Consider the following 13,256-nt stretch of genomic DNA (forward strand, 5'->3'; position numbering starts at 1 on the left):
TGACCTTAATAACCTTCCAAAGATGAATCTCCAAATACCATCATATTGGGGGCTTCGGGCTTCAGCATACGAATTTGGGGGGACATAAACATCCAGTCCATATCAGGGCTAAAGAACATGATGTTTGTTCCTTACTGTAAGTGGTTCGAACCGTGTATACATTTAGAGAAAGCATGCTAAAAAATAAAAAATAAAAAAATAAAATAAAATAAAATAAAATAAATAAAAAGAAAGCATGCTAAAGTGGCCGTATGTTAACAGTGTGTCCGTATGTATTGAATTATTCTTTCAACTCTTCTGTATGTTTTTAGTAAAAAGTTGGGGGTGGAGAATGGGTCCTTGGCAATGACTCTGTCTGTGTTCAGATCTGAGGTTCCTAACAAGTGTGAGCTTGGTTAAATATGTTAACCTCTCTGAATCTGTTTCTGTTATCTTAAAAATGGGAAAACACGGTTGCTAAGAAAATGTGCGCGAGGCATATTGTCTGGCCATGAGTTCTTCTTGACTGCCAGGACTGCTGTAAGTGATTTTTCCTCTGTGGGCCTCACATCTTCCTCACAGCCCAGCCACACTTATTGAATGTTTATTATGTACCAGGCTCTGAGCTGGAGAGGGGCTTTCCTAAGCTTTGCGCTTGCAATCCTCATCTACCTTTTACAAAGCGAGATTACAAGCCACGAGAAGTGCCTGGCCTAGTGGCTGACGCTGTTCAACGGCAGGGCTGAGATTTGAGGGCAAAGCTTTTGATTCCAAGTCCAGTGCCCACAAGGTGACATGACATGTTAGACTGTGGATAGGAATATCTGTGCATAAGGCTTAAAGAAAATTGTGTGAAAGCCCTTTGGGACCTAGGGAGGCCCACACCAGTGTGGAGGCCTGTAGGAGCCCTGGCCCAGGAGTGGGCCTCCAAATTCGACATAACGTGGCTCACTGGGCTTCATTTCCCACCACGCTTGTGCCCACAGAGGGGTATTGACTTCCAGTTTACCCATGGGGAAACGCAAGTGCTCTAACCTAGGACTCACCTCCCAAGACTCTTGGCATCTCTGCGGTTGTCATAATCCCCATGGGCCTCAGTTTCTTCCTAAATTACATGAGAATCATTCCTACTTCAGGGGTCAAGAGAGACAACCCGAACATCAGGCATCCTCTGGGCAACAGGCCTTTTCTGCTTGGAAGATATGGGTCCTCCAAACCTGAACATGGCCACCCAGAGCTTGTTTCTTCATGTCACTTGAGGAAACTTTGAAATAGAGTTCACAGATTTCTGAAGAGGCTGCTACTAGAACTGTAGAAATATTTGATTTGCCCATCAAAAGACACTGTTGACAGAGTAAAGGGACAACCCATGAAATGGGAGAAGATATCTGCAAATCACATACCCAGATAAGCGGTTAATATCTAGAATATAGACTAAAGCCCTAAAAGGCAAACAACAAAACAACCCGGTTTTTAAAACGTACAAAGGACTTGAACAGACATTTCTCCAAAGAACGTCCACAGACAGCCAACAAGCACATGAGAAAATGCTTCACCTCACTGGTCATTAGGGAAATGTAAATCAAAACCATTTTCAGGGGCGCCTGGGTGGCTCAGTCGGTTAAGCATCTGCCTTCAGCTCAGGTCATGATCCCGGGGTCCTGGGATCGAGCCCCGCATCGTGCTCCCTGCTCAACGGAGAGCCTGCTTCTCCCTCTCCCTCTGCTTCTCCTTCTCCCTCTACTTCTCCCTCTCCCTCTGCTGCTCCCCCCCCGACTTGTGCGCTCTCGCTCTCTGTCAAATAAATAAATAAAATCTTTAAAAAATAATAAAAATAAATAAAAAAGAAAATAGTATGGAGTTTCCTCAAAAAAATTAAAAATAGAATTAGCACGCACTCCAGTGATTCCCCTTCTGGGTAGGTATTAGCTCCCTACTAAAAGAACTGAGAGTAGGGTCTCAAGGAGATAGTTACACACCCATGTTCATAGCCGCATAATTCACAGTAGCCAAGAGATAGAAGAAGCCCGAGTGTCCATTGACGGATGCATGAATAAACCCAATGTGGTGTAGACATTCACTGAAGGATTGTTTAGCCTTGAAAAGAAGAAAATTCAGCCTCGCTAAGTGAAATAAGCCAGTCACGGAAACAAATACTATATGATTCCACTTGTATGAGGTTCCTAAGTGGTCAAATTCATAGCCACAGAAAGCAGATCAGAGGTTACCGGGGGCTGAGAGGGAGGGAGGGGGAGCAGCTTTGTTTCATGAGTACAGAATCTCTGCTGGGATGACGAGAAAGTTCCAGAGACGGGTGGTGGTGATGGTTGTGCAACATTGTGAATATACTTAATGCCACTGAACTGTTTGCTTAAAAGTGGCCAAAGTGGTAAATTGTATATTTTGTATATTTTACCGCCATAAAAAGAAGTCGTTACATTTGATAGCATAAAATAATTTGCCCCCTTATGGAATAATTGTAAGTCACGGGGATGAAAGGTACAGCACGGGGAATATAGTCCATGGTATCATAATAGCGTTGTATGGCGACAGATGGTGAGCACAGAATAAAGGATAGACTTGTCAAATCACCATGTTGTACACCTGAAATTAATGTAGTATTGTGTGTCAATTATGCTTTAATTAAAAATGCAATGAACTAGGGGCGCCTGGGTGGCTCGGTCGATTAAGCATCTGCTTTCGGCTCAGGTCATGATCCCGGGGTCCTGGGATCGAGCCCCGCGTTGGGCTCCCTGCTCCGTGGGGAGTCTGCTTCCCTTTCTACCACTCCCCCTGCTCGTGCTCTCTCTCTCTCTCTCAAATAAATAAATAAAATCATTTGTCCCTCCCCAAACCCGAACTTTTCAGCCACTTTCCCTCACCACGACTCCTATTTATTTGCTTTCTCTGGGCAGCAGACCACTCTCCAGGCTACCTATTCTCGCTGTCTGCTTTCTCCTCCCTTCTCTCCTGAACCTGTCCTGATCCCAATTTGCCCCTACCATTCCCCGAAAGCTGATCTCGCCAAGGTCAGAAAAGTGACCTTCACGTAGCTGTACCCCATGGTCCGCCCTCAGCGCCACGGTCATAGCTGGTCCCTCCTCCAGGAGGCACTGTTGTCACGTGGCTTGCAGGACACCCGTTTGGTGGCTCGCCTTTGGCCTGGTTGGCTGTTCTTGCTGCCTCCAGTCTTCCTCTTGTGCATGGGCTTTTCGTGATGGAGGGCCCCTCTGTCTACCCTTGCCCTTTTGGGGGAACTCATGGCATCTCGTGGTTGTAAGTACCCCATCCAGATGCTGATGGCTCTCCCAGTGACTCCAGTCTAGACCTTCTCCTGAGTTTCCGATCCACACACACCCATCCCCAGTTGGAGGCCTCATGCATGCTTATTTATACTAACCGCATCCAAAGCTGAACTCCAGCTCTTGCACCCCAGAATGACCCGTTGTTCGCCAAATTGATCTCCGTGTCTCCTCAGGTACCCAGCGAGGCCACCTTTCCCCACTTGCAGTTGGGTGTGGTCACTGAATGGGCAGAAGCCATGGAAGACCCTTCTAGACTCTTCTAGACAGAAGCCTGTCATTTGATCTCTGCCCGCCCAGGACAATTGCAGAAGACACCAAGCCAAACATGGGACAGCCTCAGGGCGCCTGGGTGGCTCAGTCGGTTAAGCCTTTGGCTCTTGATTTCGGCTCAGGTCATGATCTCAGGGTCCGGGGATCGAGCCCTGTGTTGGGTTCTGCGCTCAGCAGGGAGTGTGCTTGAGAGTCTTTCGCTGTCCCTCTGCCCCTCCTCTCACTTGCTGTCTGTCTCTCAAAGAAAAATAAAAGATGCCAGGTGCGACCCTGATGACTGGTGGAGCAGAACCCGCACCGCAACTTGTTCCAAGTGGATTTGATGTGAGTAACAAACGTCCATTAGGTCAAGCCATTGGGAGTTCAGGGTGTCCCTTTCTAGCAGGTGGACTACATGACTGTTCTGTTTTCTTAGATTCTCATCCCTTTGGCATCCTCTCATCACAGGGCCAAGTATATTAACTGTGTATTTTCTTACTTTCTTTATTCCTTTTTTTTTTTTTTTAAGATTTTATTTATTTATTCGACAGAGATAGAGACAGCCAGCGAGACAGGGAACACAAGCAGGGGGAGTGGGAGAGGAAGAAGCAGGCTCATAGCGGACCAGCCTGATGTGGGGCTCGATCCCATAACGCCGGGATCACGCCCTGAGCCGAAGGCAGACGCTTAACCGCTGTGCCACCCAGACGCACCTACTTTCTTTATTCCTGATGCTCTGGCATTTGTGGCCTTGCTGACTGAGGACACACTGCCCCTCCCAGGGCCAGCCACTTCTTTTCCTTTTTCCTTTGAAGATTTATTTATTTGGGGGGTGGGCAGAGGGAGGGAGAGAATCTCAAGCACACTCCACACTGAGTCCAACCCCGGTCGTTTGCAGGATCCCGAGATCAGGACTTGAGCTGAAAACTGAGTCATGCAGGCGCACCAGGGCTGGCCAATTTTTAAAGACAGCAAAGAGCTCCCCATTCCCCAGTATGCCATTCATATGCAAACAACCCATACAGAGCCTAGGCCTCCAGCCCCTCCTTTCAATCACTCACTCACCAAGCCAGTATTCCTCTCCCTGATTACCCCGGGGCCACGTACCAGACAGCTAGGGATGACCTCCTGCCCCGAAGCCCACTGGAATTATTTAAACTAGCCAATCCTAAATGCTTTGCCAGGTCCTGACTATCCATTCCCTCGGAAACCCCAACAAAGACTCCTGGCCTTGGCTTTCCTCTCGCTCCTTCTGCCTCCTAGCCCAAACCTGGGGCTCCCCATGTGGCTCTGTGTAACGTGGCATGCCCCTCCTCCTGGGAAATACAAGTAATAAAAACCTTTCAATGGCAGTGACCTTTCTCTCGTCACTCAGTCCCCTCTTTAATTAAAATCCCATCGGGGGAGGGGGGGCGCCTGGCTGGTTCATTTGGAAGAGCACAGGACTCTTGATCTCGGGGTTGTGAGTTCGAGCCCCACATCCGGTGCAGAGATTACGTAAGTAAATAATACTTAAATAAAATAAAAAATAAAATTCCACAGGGAACAAATGACACGGTAACTTTTAACCACACGGTGGCCACTCCATCCTTTGAAAAACCTTGGAGTCACCCTGGACTGGAGTCACCCTGGACTGCTGTCCTGCTGTTACGTTTTACATCCAGTCTGTCGGCAAATCTTTTTGGCTTTACCATCAAAACCTACGCGGACAAGGACCCGGCCTCACTTCTCTGCTGTGGCACCACGGCCTCTCCCAGGGTTTGCGACGGCCTTCCCACCGCTGTCTCTGCTTGCACACCTGCCCTTCCAGTCTGCCCGCCAGCCAGCAAAATCCTTGAAAACCTAAACCAGGTCATGTCCCTCCTCTGCTCCCATCCTCCAGCGACTCCTCTCTGAGAAAAAAGCCAAAATCCTTATCATGACAATGATCCACGAGGTCGCACAGGGGCTGACTCTCCTACACCCCCCCCCATGGCCATGCCCTTGTCCCCTCTGTCCTAGCCTCCTCCCCTCCGGCTCAGCTCCCTGTTGTTTCTCTAGCACAGCGGGCTCACTCCCTGGGGCCTCTGCCTCCGAGGAAAGCTCATCTCCACACATCTGCTTGTCTCATACCCGCCCCCTCCCAGGTCTTTGCTCAAATGTCACCTGCTCAATGGGGCCCAACCTGCCTGTCTTTTTAACAGCTGCAACTCACCCCCTTCCCCCAGCTGGCACTCCCAGTCCCCCTGGCTCAGCTTTTTCTTTTTCTGTAAGGCTTATCATTTAATACCACATCTGACATTACATGAGCTCTTTCTTATGCTGTTGTTACGCATCCCTCCCCTCAAGAACATAGGCCGTTCTTGGGATTTGTTGTGCGAGGATGTGTCCCAGGAGCACAGAACGGTGGTTAGCACACAGGGAGTGCTCGGAAGTGTTTCCCCTGAATGAAAGCCCCGATGAAGATAAACACTGACCTCATGAGAAATGATACCTGTCGCCCCTTCTCTTTATTTTCCTAGGGCCTGCGCTTCCAGATGGAGTGACATTTTCACTGGCTGTCTGCACATGACAGGCTGGCATTTGCCATTCTTTTAAAAAAAATTTTTTAATAATCCTTTTTTTTATTAAAGATTTTATTCATTAATTTGAGAGAGAGCGAGCACAAGAGGGGGAGGGTCAGAAGGAGAAGCAGACTCCCTGCTGGAGCCCGATGCGGGACTCAATCCTGGGGCCCCGGGATCATGACCTGAGCCGAAGGCAGACGCTTCACTGACTGAGCCACCCAGGTGCCCATGGCATTTGGTATTCTGACGTCGTGATACTAAACACCTTGTGTCACCTCCACCCAGTAGGGACCATGCTCAGTAAACCAACATCACGAGCCTGAAAGCCCTTCTCTCATTTCCGTGGGAAACTCAATCCTCCCTGCACACCGGAGTCACCTGGGGACTTCAAGGCACTCAGGAAGGGGTGCGAGAACAGGTCTGGGGTGCTGCCGGTCAAAAGGATTATAAGTGAATTGGGTGATTCTAATGGCAACGAGGTTTGAGAAGCAGTGCTCCGAGTCAGTGCCAGTTCGAGAAAGCGTGGAGGGAGGGGGCTATTCATTGAGCAAATAGGGAGAGGAGGGAGGACCAATGCTGCAGATGATGGAGCCAGGTGAAAATCAGAAGGACAAAAAAAATAAAAAATAAAAAAAGCAAAATGAACTTGAATTTCAGCCTATGCTTCTCTACAAACGAAAAGCCTTACATGTTTTGCTTGCTATGTGCAAGTAGGGAGTTTCAATCTTTAGATGTTTGGAAGAAAAATCTACAAGAAAAACTTGCTCAATTGCAATCCAATTTTCAGGCACTTTTCTGTGTCACAGCCAGCTGCCTATTTCAGTCCTGGGCAATTTTAATGCTTTCCTCCTCGGGTGCAGTTGAGATCGATGCAGGCTGCGTTGGTATTTATAATTCCCCCTTTGTCCTGTCCTGCCGCGGGTTTCACGCTGAACACGACCCAGGCACTTTTCCACTGTTCCTATGGATAGCTTAAAAGCAAAGCCAATTACGGTGTAAAAGCGGGGCTCTAACACTGGGATTTGAAAGAGGGTTTTCCAGCTGTGGGGATCAGACTGCCAATGTCCACTCCATTGCAGACTATTAGCTCCTCGAGGCCCGGGACAGTGGCTTGTTTCTGCATTGCCCCAGGACTTAGAACGGCACAGCGCACACGGCAAGCCTCGGCAAATATTTTGTAGTATTATCATCCGGCAAGAATGACATGTGACGTGTGTGGGGGCGTTTCTACAGTTTCAAAAGTGCTTCCAAGAACACCTCCTAGAACCCTCCACTCTCTGACCTACGCAAAGATGGTTCCTTCTGCTCTTCGGGCTCGGAGGTTTGGCTGGTGCGTGGGAGGTCCCGTTAGGACTTAAAGGGAGATCTGGGAGCGAGAACCTAGGCATCCCTCAGCTTTCTCCCCCTACAAAACCACCAGTAAACGGTGCCTTCTGCTGTACCAGTCGTCTTGTGAAGGGCTTCTTCCTTTCTTGACACGTCTCGGGAGAAAGGAGTTTTATTATCACTGCTCATCAAACAACAGGAGATCAGATGATACTTTATACTACACACGCGGGAAGTTTGCTCCGACACAGGTGTAAGTTCCCTGAGCATTTCAACTTGCTTAACGTTAAACCTTGTCAACACTGTCAACATTTTCTCAAAAATTCACATGGTGTTTCCAGCTGTGTTCCTCGGCCCTGCCAAGGGAGGTGGTACCAGAAACTTGCGCTGTGAACGAGAGCGCCAAGGTGTCCTGGCGTGCCAGTCAGGCGTTAACGGGCTCGGCTAGGGCCCTTGGCCACACGGTGCAGAGAAATCAAGGGCCTGAACTTGGCTTCAGGCCGCCGCCGGTGCAGCCGCTCTGGAGCCCGAGAGCTTTGGGGCTCAGGCATTTCCTCTGCAGACGGGTCCCCATCCACACTGGCTGTGCAGGCGACAGACTGAGAAGCAGGCAGTGAACAGAGAGCTCTGTTTATGAATTTTCTCTGTGTGAAATAAAAGTATGAATCCTGGGGGGGCCTGGGTGGCTCAGTCTGTTAGGTGTCTGCCTTCGGCTCAGGTCATGATCTCGGGGTCCTTGGATTGAGCCCCGCATCGGGCTCCCTGCTCAGTGGGAAGTCTGCTTCTCCCTCTCCCTCTGCTGCTCCCCCTGCTTGTGCTCGCTCTCTCTAATAAAATTTTTAAAAAAGTATGAATCCTGAATACATGCAAAAAAAAAAAAAAAAAAGGCTTCCATATGTTTAAAGAAATGTAGAAATTACCCAAAAGGAGCTCAAAGGTCAGTGTGGGGCAGCGGACAGCACCAGAATGAGGAGGGACAAGGATGGGGCTGGGGGGCGGGGGCTCGGGCCAGGAACCTCCACAGACACAGGGCCCGAAAGGGAGCTGTTCTCTTCCAACAGCACAGTTGTGATTTAGAAACAGGACAAAGTCACTGCTTAAATACCTTTATTATTTTTTAAAAATTATTTGGACATTGATAGCTCTGCAAAATACTTCTCCCATCCCAAACCCTCAAACCCTTTCCACATGTCCTCCCTAAAGAAACAAAATATTCATACTTTGTGCCCATTCACATCTAATTTTTAAAAACATGTAAGATTCAAAATCAAATATTTTTTCTTTCCCAGAACTTGTTAGTAATTTTAAACCACAATGCAACATACTTAATGGCATTTCTTTTTAAAAATTAGCTTATCAGACTATTTTATGAGGAAAAAAAAAAAACTCAATTCAAGGCCTTAGAATATAAATTCCCTGTTTCTGAAAGCAAAAGACATTGAAAAAGCCCCTTTGCTCCCCTGGAGCTTTGTGATTTCCACGTTACCAACAGAACCAGCACACAGATGGGACCTCCTACCTCATACCAGGCATTGCTTACCTTTGGACTGCAGCTGAAATGCTGTATAGTTTAAAAGGATGGGCGGGTGGGAAGGGATAATTCCAGCACAGAAGAGAGACAAGGCTGGGAGCGCAGAATGGAAGCTCTCTGAGCAGTGGAAAGAACGGCCGAACCCCTAAGGTCCCACCTCACGGCAGGTTGGTTTGCGGTGGAGGAAGACGGTAGAAATCTGCAAGCGGCACTGATTTCTTACTGATGAATACAAGCGTCAACGAGAACTTATTGCACATAGTACCAGAGGCACGTAAACCACTGAGAAGGTTCGGGAAAGGATAACCACAGATGGGGACTCAGAGAAAGAAAGGGGCTGATGCTGATTGTTTGGGAATTACTGAGAGGAGGTGCACAAACAATGCCTTCCCTGTGCTCAACCGGGGAGATTTTTATGCAAACACATCTTCATCACAGATGCGCCCGAAAGATCTAGCAAAGGTATCACTTCTTCATTTTCCCCAATACAACTGGTACACTTCATTACCTCGCTAAAAAAAAGGAAGGAAGGAAGGAATCCTACAACAGAACCTGGCCCATCTGGCTAGCTGAACAGCAGCAATGTTTGCAAATGTCTTTCCCTGCCCGCTCCACTGACCGACCGACCTCCAGAGCCACACAGATAGGGTCCTGATGAGGTCCAGGGGGTGAGCTCGCCCCTCCGGTTCCTAGCGGGCCTCTAGCCTTCAAGGAGCTTGCAAAATGCATACGAGATTGACAAGCATGGTGAGAAGGGCACTGTGGGGAGTGGGAAACGGACGGCTCGTGCAGCCTGGGAAAGCCAGCACGGCCCCACTGTCTCCTCGACTCACGTGACACCTGCCAGCCACACGGAGGCCGGAGGCCGTGCCCGCGTGGTCTCCTCGGTACTGTGCCATCGGCTGGTGTGACCAGACCCAGCCATCCTGAGGCCTTGAGGTTTCAGAATCAAGAAGACATTGGACTCAGCTCCGCCAATGGACGTGAATCCTTTTTCCACTGCAGTCACTAGGGCAACGTTTTGGGGGCTCCAAGACCCCGGCCTCCCTAGATGGGGTGGTCTCACCTCTGTCCAAAGCCTTAGGACTACACCGCCTCGGTGTCCCAGCGCCCACTGACTAGTTTCCCAAGTACTTCTCCTTTAAGGCCTCCCCAACATTCAGTCTCAGTCACGTACAGTACATAGTCGCCAAAAAGAAAGTCACTTTTTAAGAACACACCATTTCCCTAACACTCATCTAGCCCGAAGGGCCACGTGTTTTCTTACACCGACCTGGGAAATGCAGCTTTCGGCCTGTCTTGCTCCTGTGGGTTACAGCTCTCCCTCTTGTACTCTGAGCAAGTCTTGCAAACCACCAACAGATTTGATGCCCCAGCTGATGCCAACCTATTAAGCTTTTTAAAACGTTAAAAAAAAACAACCCCCCCCCCGAAAACCACACCCTCCCACACACCCACACACACACTTTGGCACGTGAGCCTTGAGTTATTCGAGCGTGTTCGTGTTCCCACCCCTCCCCCATCCCAACATTTCAGAGTCGCTGTTTCAGGAGAAGGACGGCGGCCCCTTCTGCGGGATGGAGAAGGTCGCCTCGGAGCACTGCTGCTGTGAGTAGCAAAAGGAGGAGGTACAAATGCTAAACTGGCCCCAAAACAGCTCTCAGGTTTAGCACTAGAATGGATGCAATGCTGCAAAACTTTTGTACCAGGATGACTAGTTTGAAACTGCTGGTTGATTAAATATACATTTACATATAGATATAGGTATAAAAATTACTAAGTCAACATTTGCTGTTTTCAATGTGAAAACGATACAATGTAATTCTGAATAAGTGTGCATTTGCCATAGGGTCCTTGTTCAAGGGACCATAAAAATAATTTTGTAATAAAAAAACTCTTTTTTTTTTCTTTTTTTCTTTTTTTTTTAAGTTTAGTATTGCCCTCAAGTTCAAAAGTTTGGAGCAAACGTGCTGAGTGAAGCAGGACTGGAACCTGTTCCTGCCAGGGATCTGGAAGCCTTAAGTGTAGTGATCCCCGACGGCAGGACCAGGGAACCTGCCTCTGACTATCTTGGCGTGAACACGGCGGGGTGGGGCAGCGCCAGGTGACCCCGTGAAGCAGCCTCTGCCTCCTGTTTCATTGGCGGATGCTGCCGCAGCTCCCCGATTCCCTGCACAGAGCTCTGGGGGGGCACACGTGTGCTGGGGCTCTGCCTTCTCTCAAGCTACCAGACTAGGCAACTGGGGGTGCGGGAGGGGGGCGGCGCGCAGGGCTGGGGCCTGGGCGGAGACCACTGAGCACCAAGGCGGAGGGTGACTGGGGGGGCTGACCTTCTACTGGGCTGGAGGTGGGGGGGGGGATGGGCCTTTCGGTGATACAGAAGTTAGCTGTGCAGGAAGGAAAAGTGCATTTAAGGTAGCTTAAAAACAGATTAAGACCAAACTGCCACAGAGAGGGAGAAAGAACAGACAACGCTCCCTCCGCCTGCCCTGCTGGCTGGCCATGCTCCTTGGACTCTGTGGGTTAACATTCATGCTTTCTGATGCGAGTCTGCTCGTGAAGAAACAGGAACACACGTCCTCCGGGTTCTGGCAGGTACACAATTTTCTTGGCAAAGTTCTTTTTTTCCTTTTTCTTTTTTTTTGCCAAGCTCAGTTTTATTTGGTTCCTGCTCTGAACCACTGTCACCGGAATTCGTAGATGGGTGCGCTGTGTTCAGGAACATGAGTTAGATTGAGCGACTGATACCTGCAGTGCGGGAAGAGAGAGAAATGGGAGGCGGTCTAAGCAGCCTGAAAACTAAACGGGTGCGGAGCACCCTCCCCGCGCCCGGAGCGCCCGGCAAGCCCCCGGCTGGAACCGGAACGCGGTGCACCGCAGACCTCTTTGGCTGCACCACATTTGGTTCTCTTGCTGTTTCTTTGGTTAATCCTCCTGAGCTCTGCACGAGAGGAGCTGCTTTCAGGCCTCGTGCTCGACCACGAAGCGGTCATGGTACGACTTATGAAAGGAGAGGCAGCGGACGCTCGGGGAGAAGACGCGGACCGAAGCCCCGGGCCCCGGGCCTCCTCCTCACCCTCCACTCTGCCTCGCTCAGTTCTCCTCCGGGAACAGTAGCCTGGAACACCCTCAGGACTTCACGGGGAGCACAGGCACACCCCACTTCTCAGGGAAGACAGAGACTTCCCAGCTATCCCCGAAGCTTATGTTATTACCATTCACGTTCATGTTCTGGCCTCCCTAGACACGGCTACGAGGCTTTGAGACCATCAGAGTTCTGATGTGCTTGTTTTTGCCCCGTTGGTAGGTCCTCCGAGGAGGTAAGCAGATGAAGGAGAAACAGAGGCCAGGACAATCCACACAAGGGGATGATAACCCCTGGGGACAATCAAAGTTGATGGGGTAGATGCTAGCTCTCCCCCTACTTGTTTCATGTGGGAGTGAGGCGCAGCATGGGAAAAAGCAGTTTATTTCTCACCCAAAATCAATCAATCAATCAATCAATCAATCAATCAAAAAAAGATCCTGCATTAGCCATGAGAATATGCAAATCAAAACCACGAAACCCCACTTCATACCCACTCGGGTAGCTCTAACTGTAAAGACATCATAACAAGTGTTGGGGAGGATGTGGAGAAACTGGAACCCTGGTGCGGCACACACTTTGGCGGCTCCTTAAAAAGTCAGAGAATGACCATACGACCCAACAATCCCACTCCCAGGTATATGCCCGAAGGAACTGAAAGCAGAGACTCAAACACATACTTCTCCACTCAGCAGCATTAGTCACAGTAGGCAGAAGGTGGCAGTAACCCATCAAATGATGACCGGATAAAATGTAGTACAGGAGGCCCCCTTATCTGTGGGGGGTACGTTCAAGTACCCCCAGTGCATGCCGAAAACCGTGCATAGTACCGAACCCTTTATACACTGCTCTTGCCTGTATGTAAACCTATGACAAAGTACAATTTATAAGTTAGGCACAGTAAGAGATGAACAAGAACTAACCATAAAATAGGACAGTTATGACAATATTCGGCAATAAAAGTTACGTGAATGTGGTCTCTCCCTCAAAATACTTCTTGTGCTGTAGTCACCCTTCCTGTTGTGAGGCTGTGAGGTGGGAACGTGCCTGCGTGAGACGAGGGGAGGTGAGTGACGTAGGCCTGTGACCGAGTGTTGGGCTACCGCTGACTACCATCTGCTTCTGGACTACGGCTGACCGCGGATAACTGAAGCCGCGGAAAGCAAAACCGCAGATGAGGAGGGGCTGCTGCATATCCACGCCACGGAAAATTACTCAGCGATAAAAACGAAGGG

This window comes from Ursus maritimus, unplaced genomic scaffold (assembly GCF_017311325.1).
Source record: "Ursus maritimus isolate PB19 unplaced genomic scaffold, ASM1731132v1 scaffold_14, whole genome shotgun sequence".
Taxonomy (NCBI): Eukaryota; Metazoa; Chordata; class Mammalia; order Carnivora; family Ursidae; genus Ursus; species Ursus maritimus.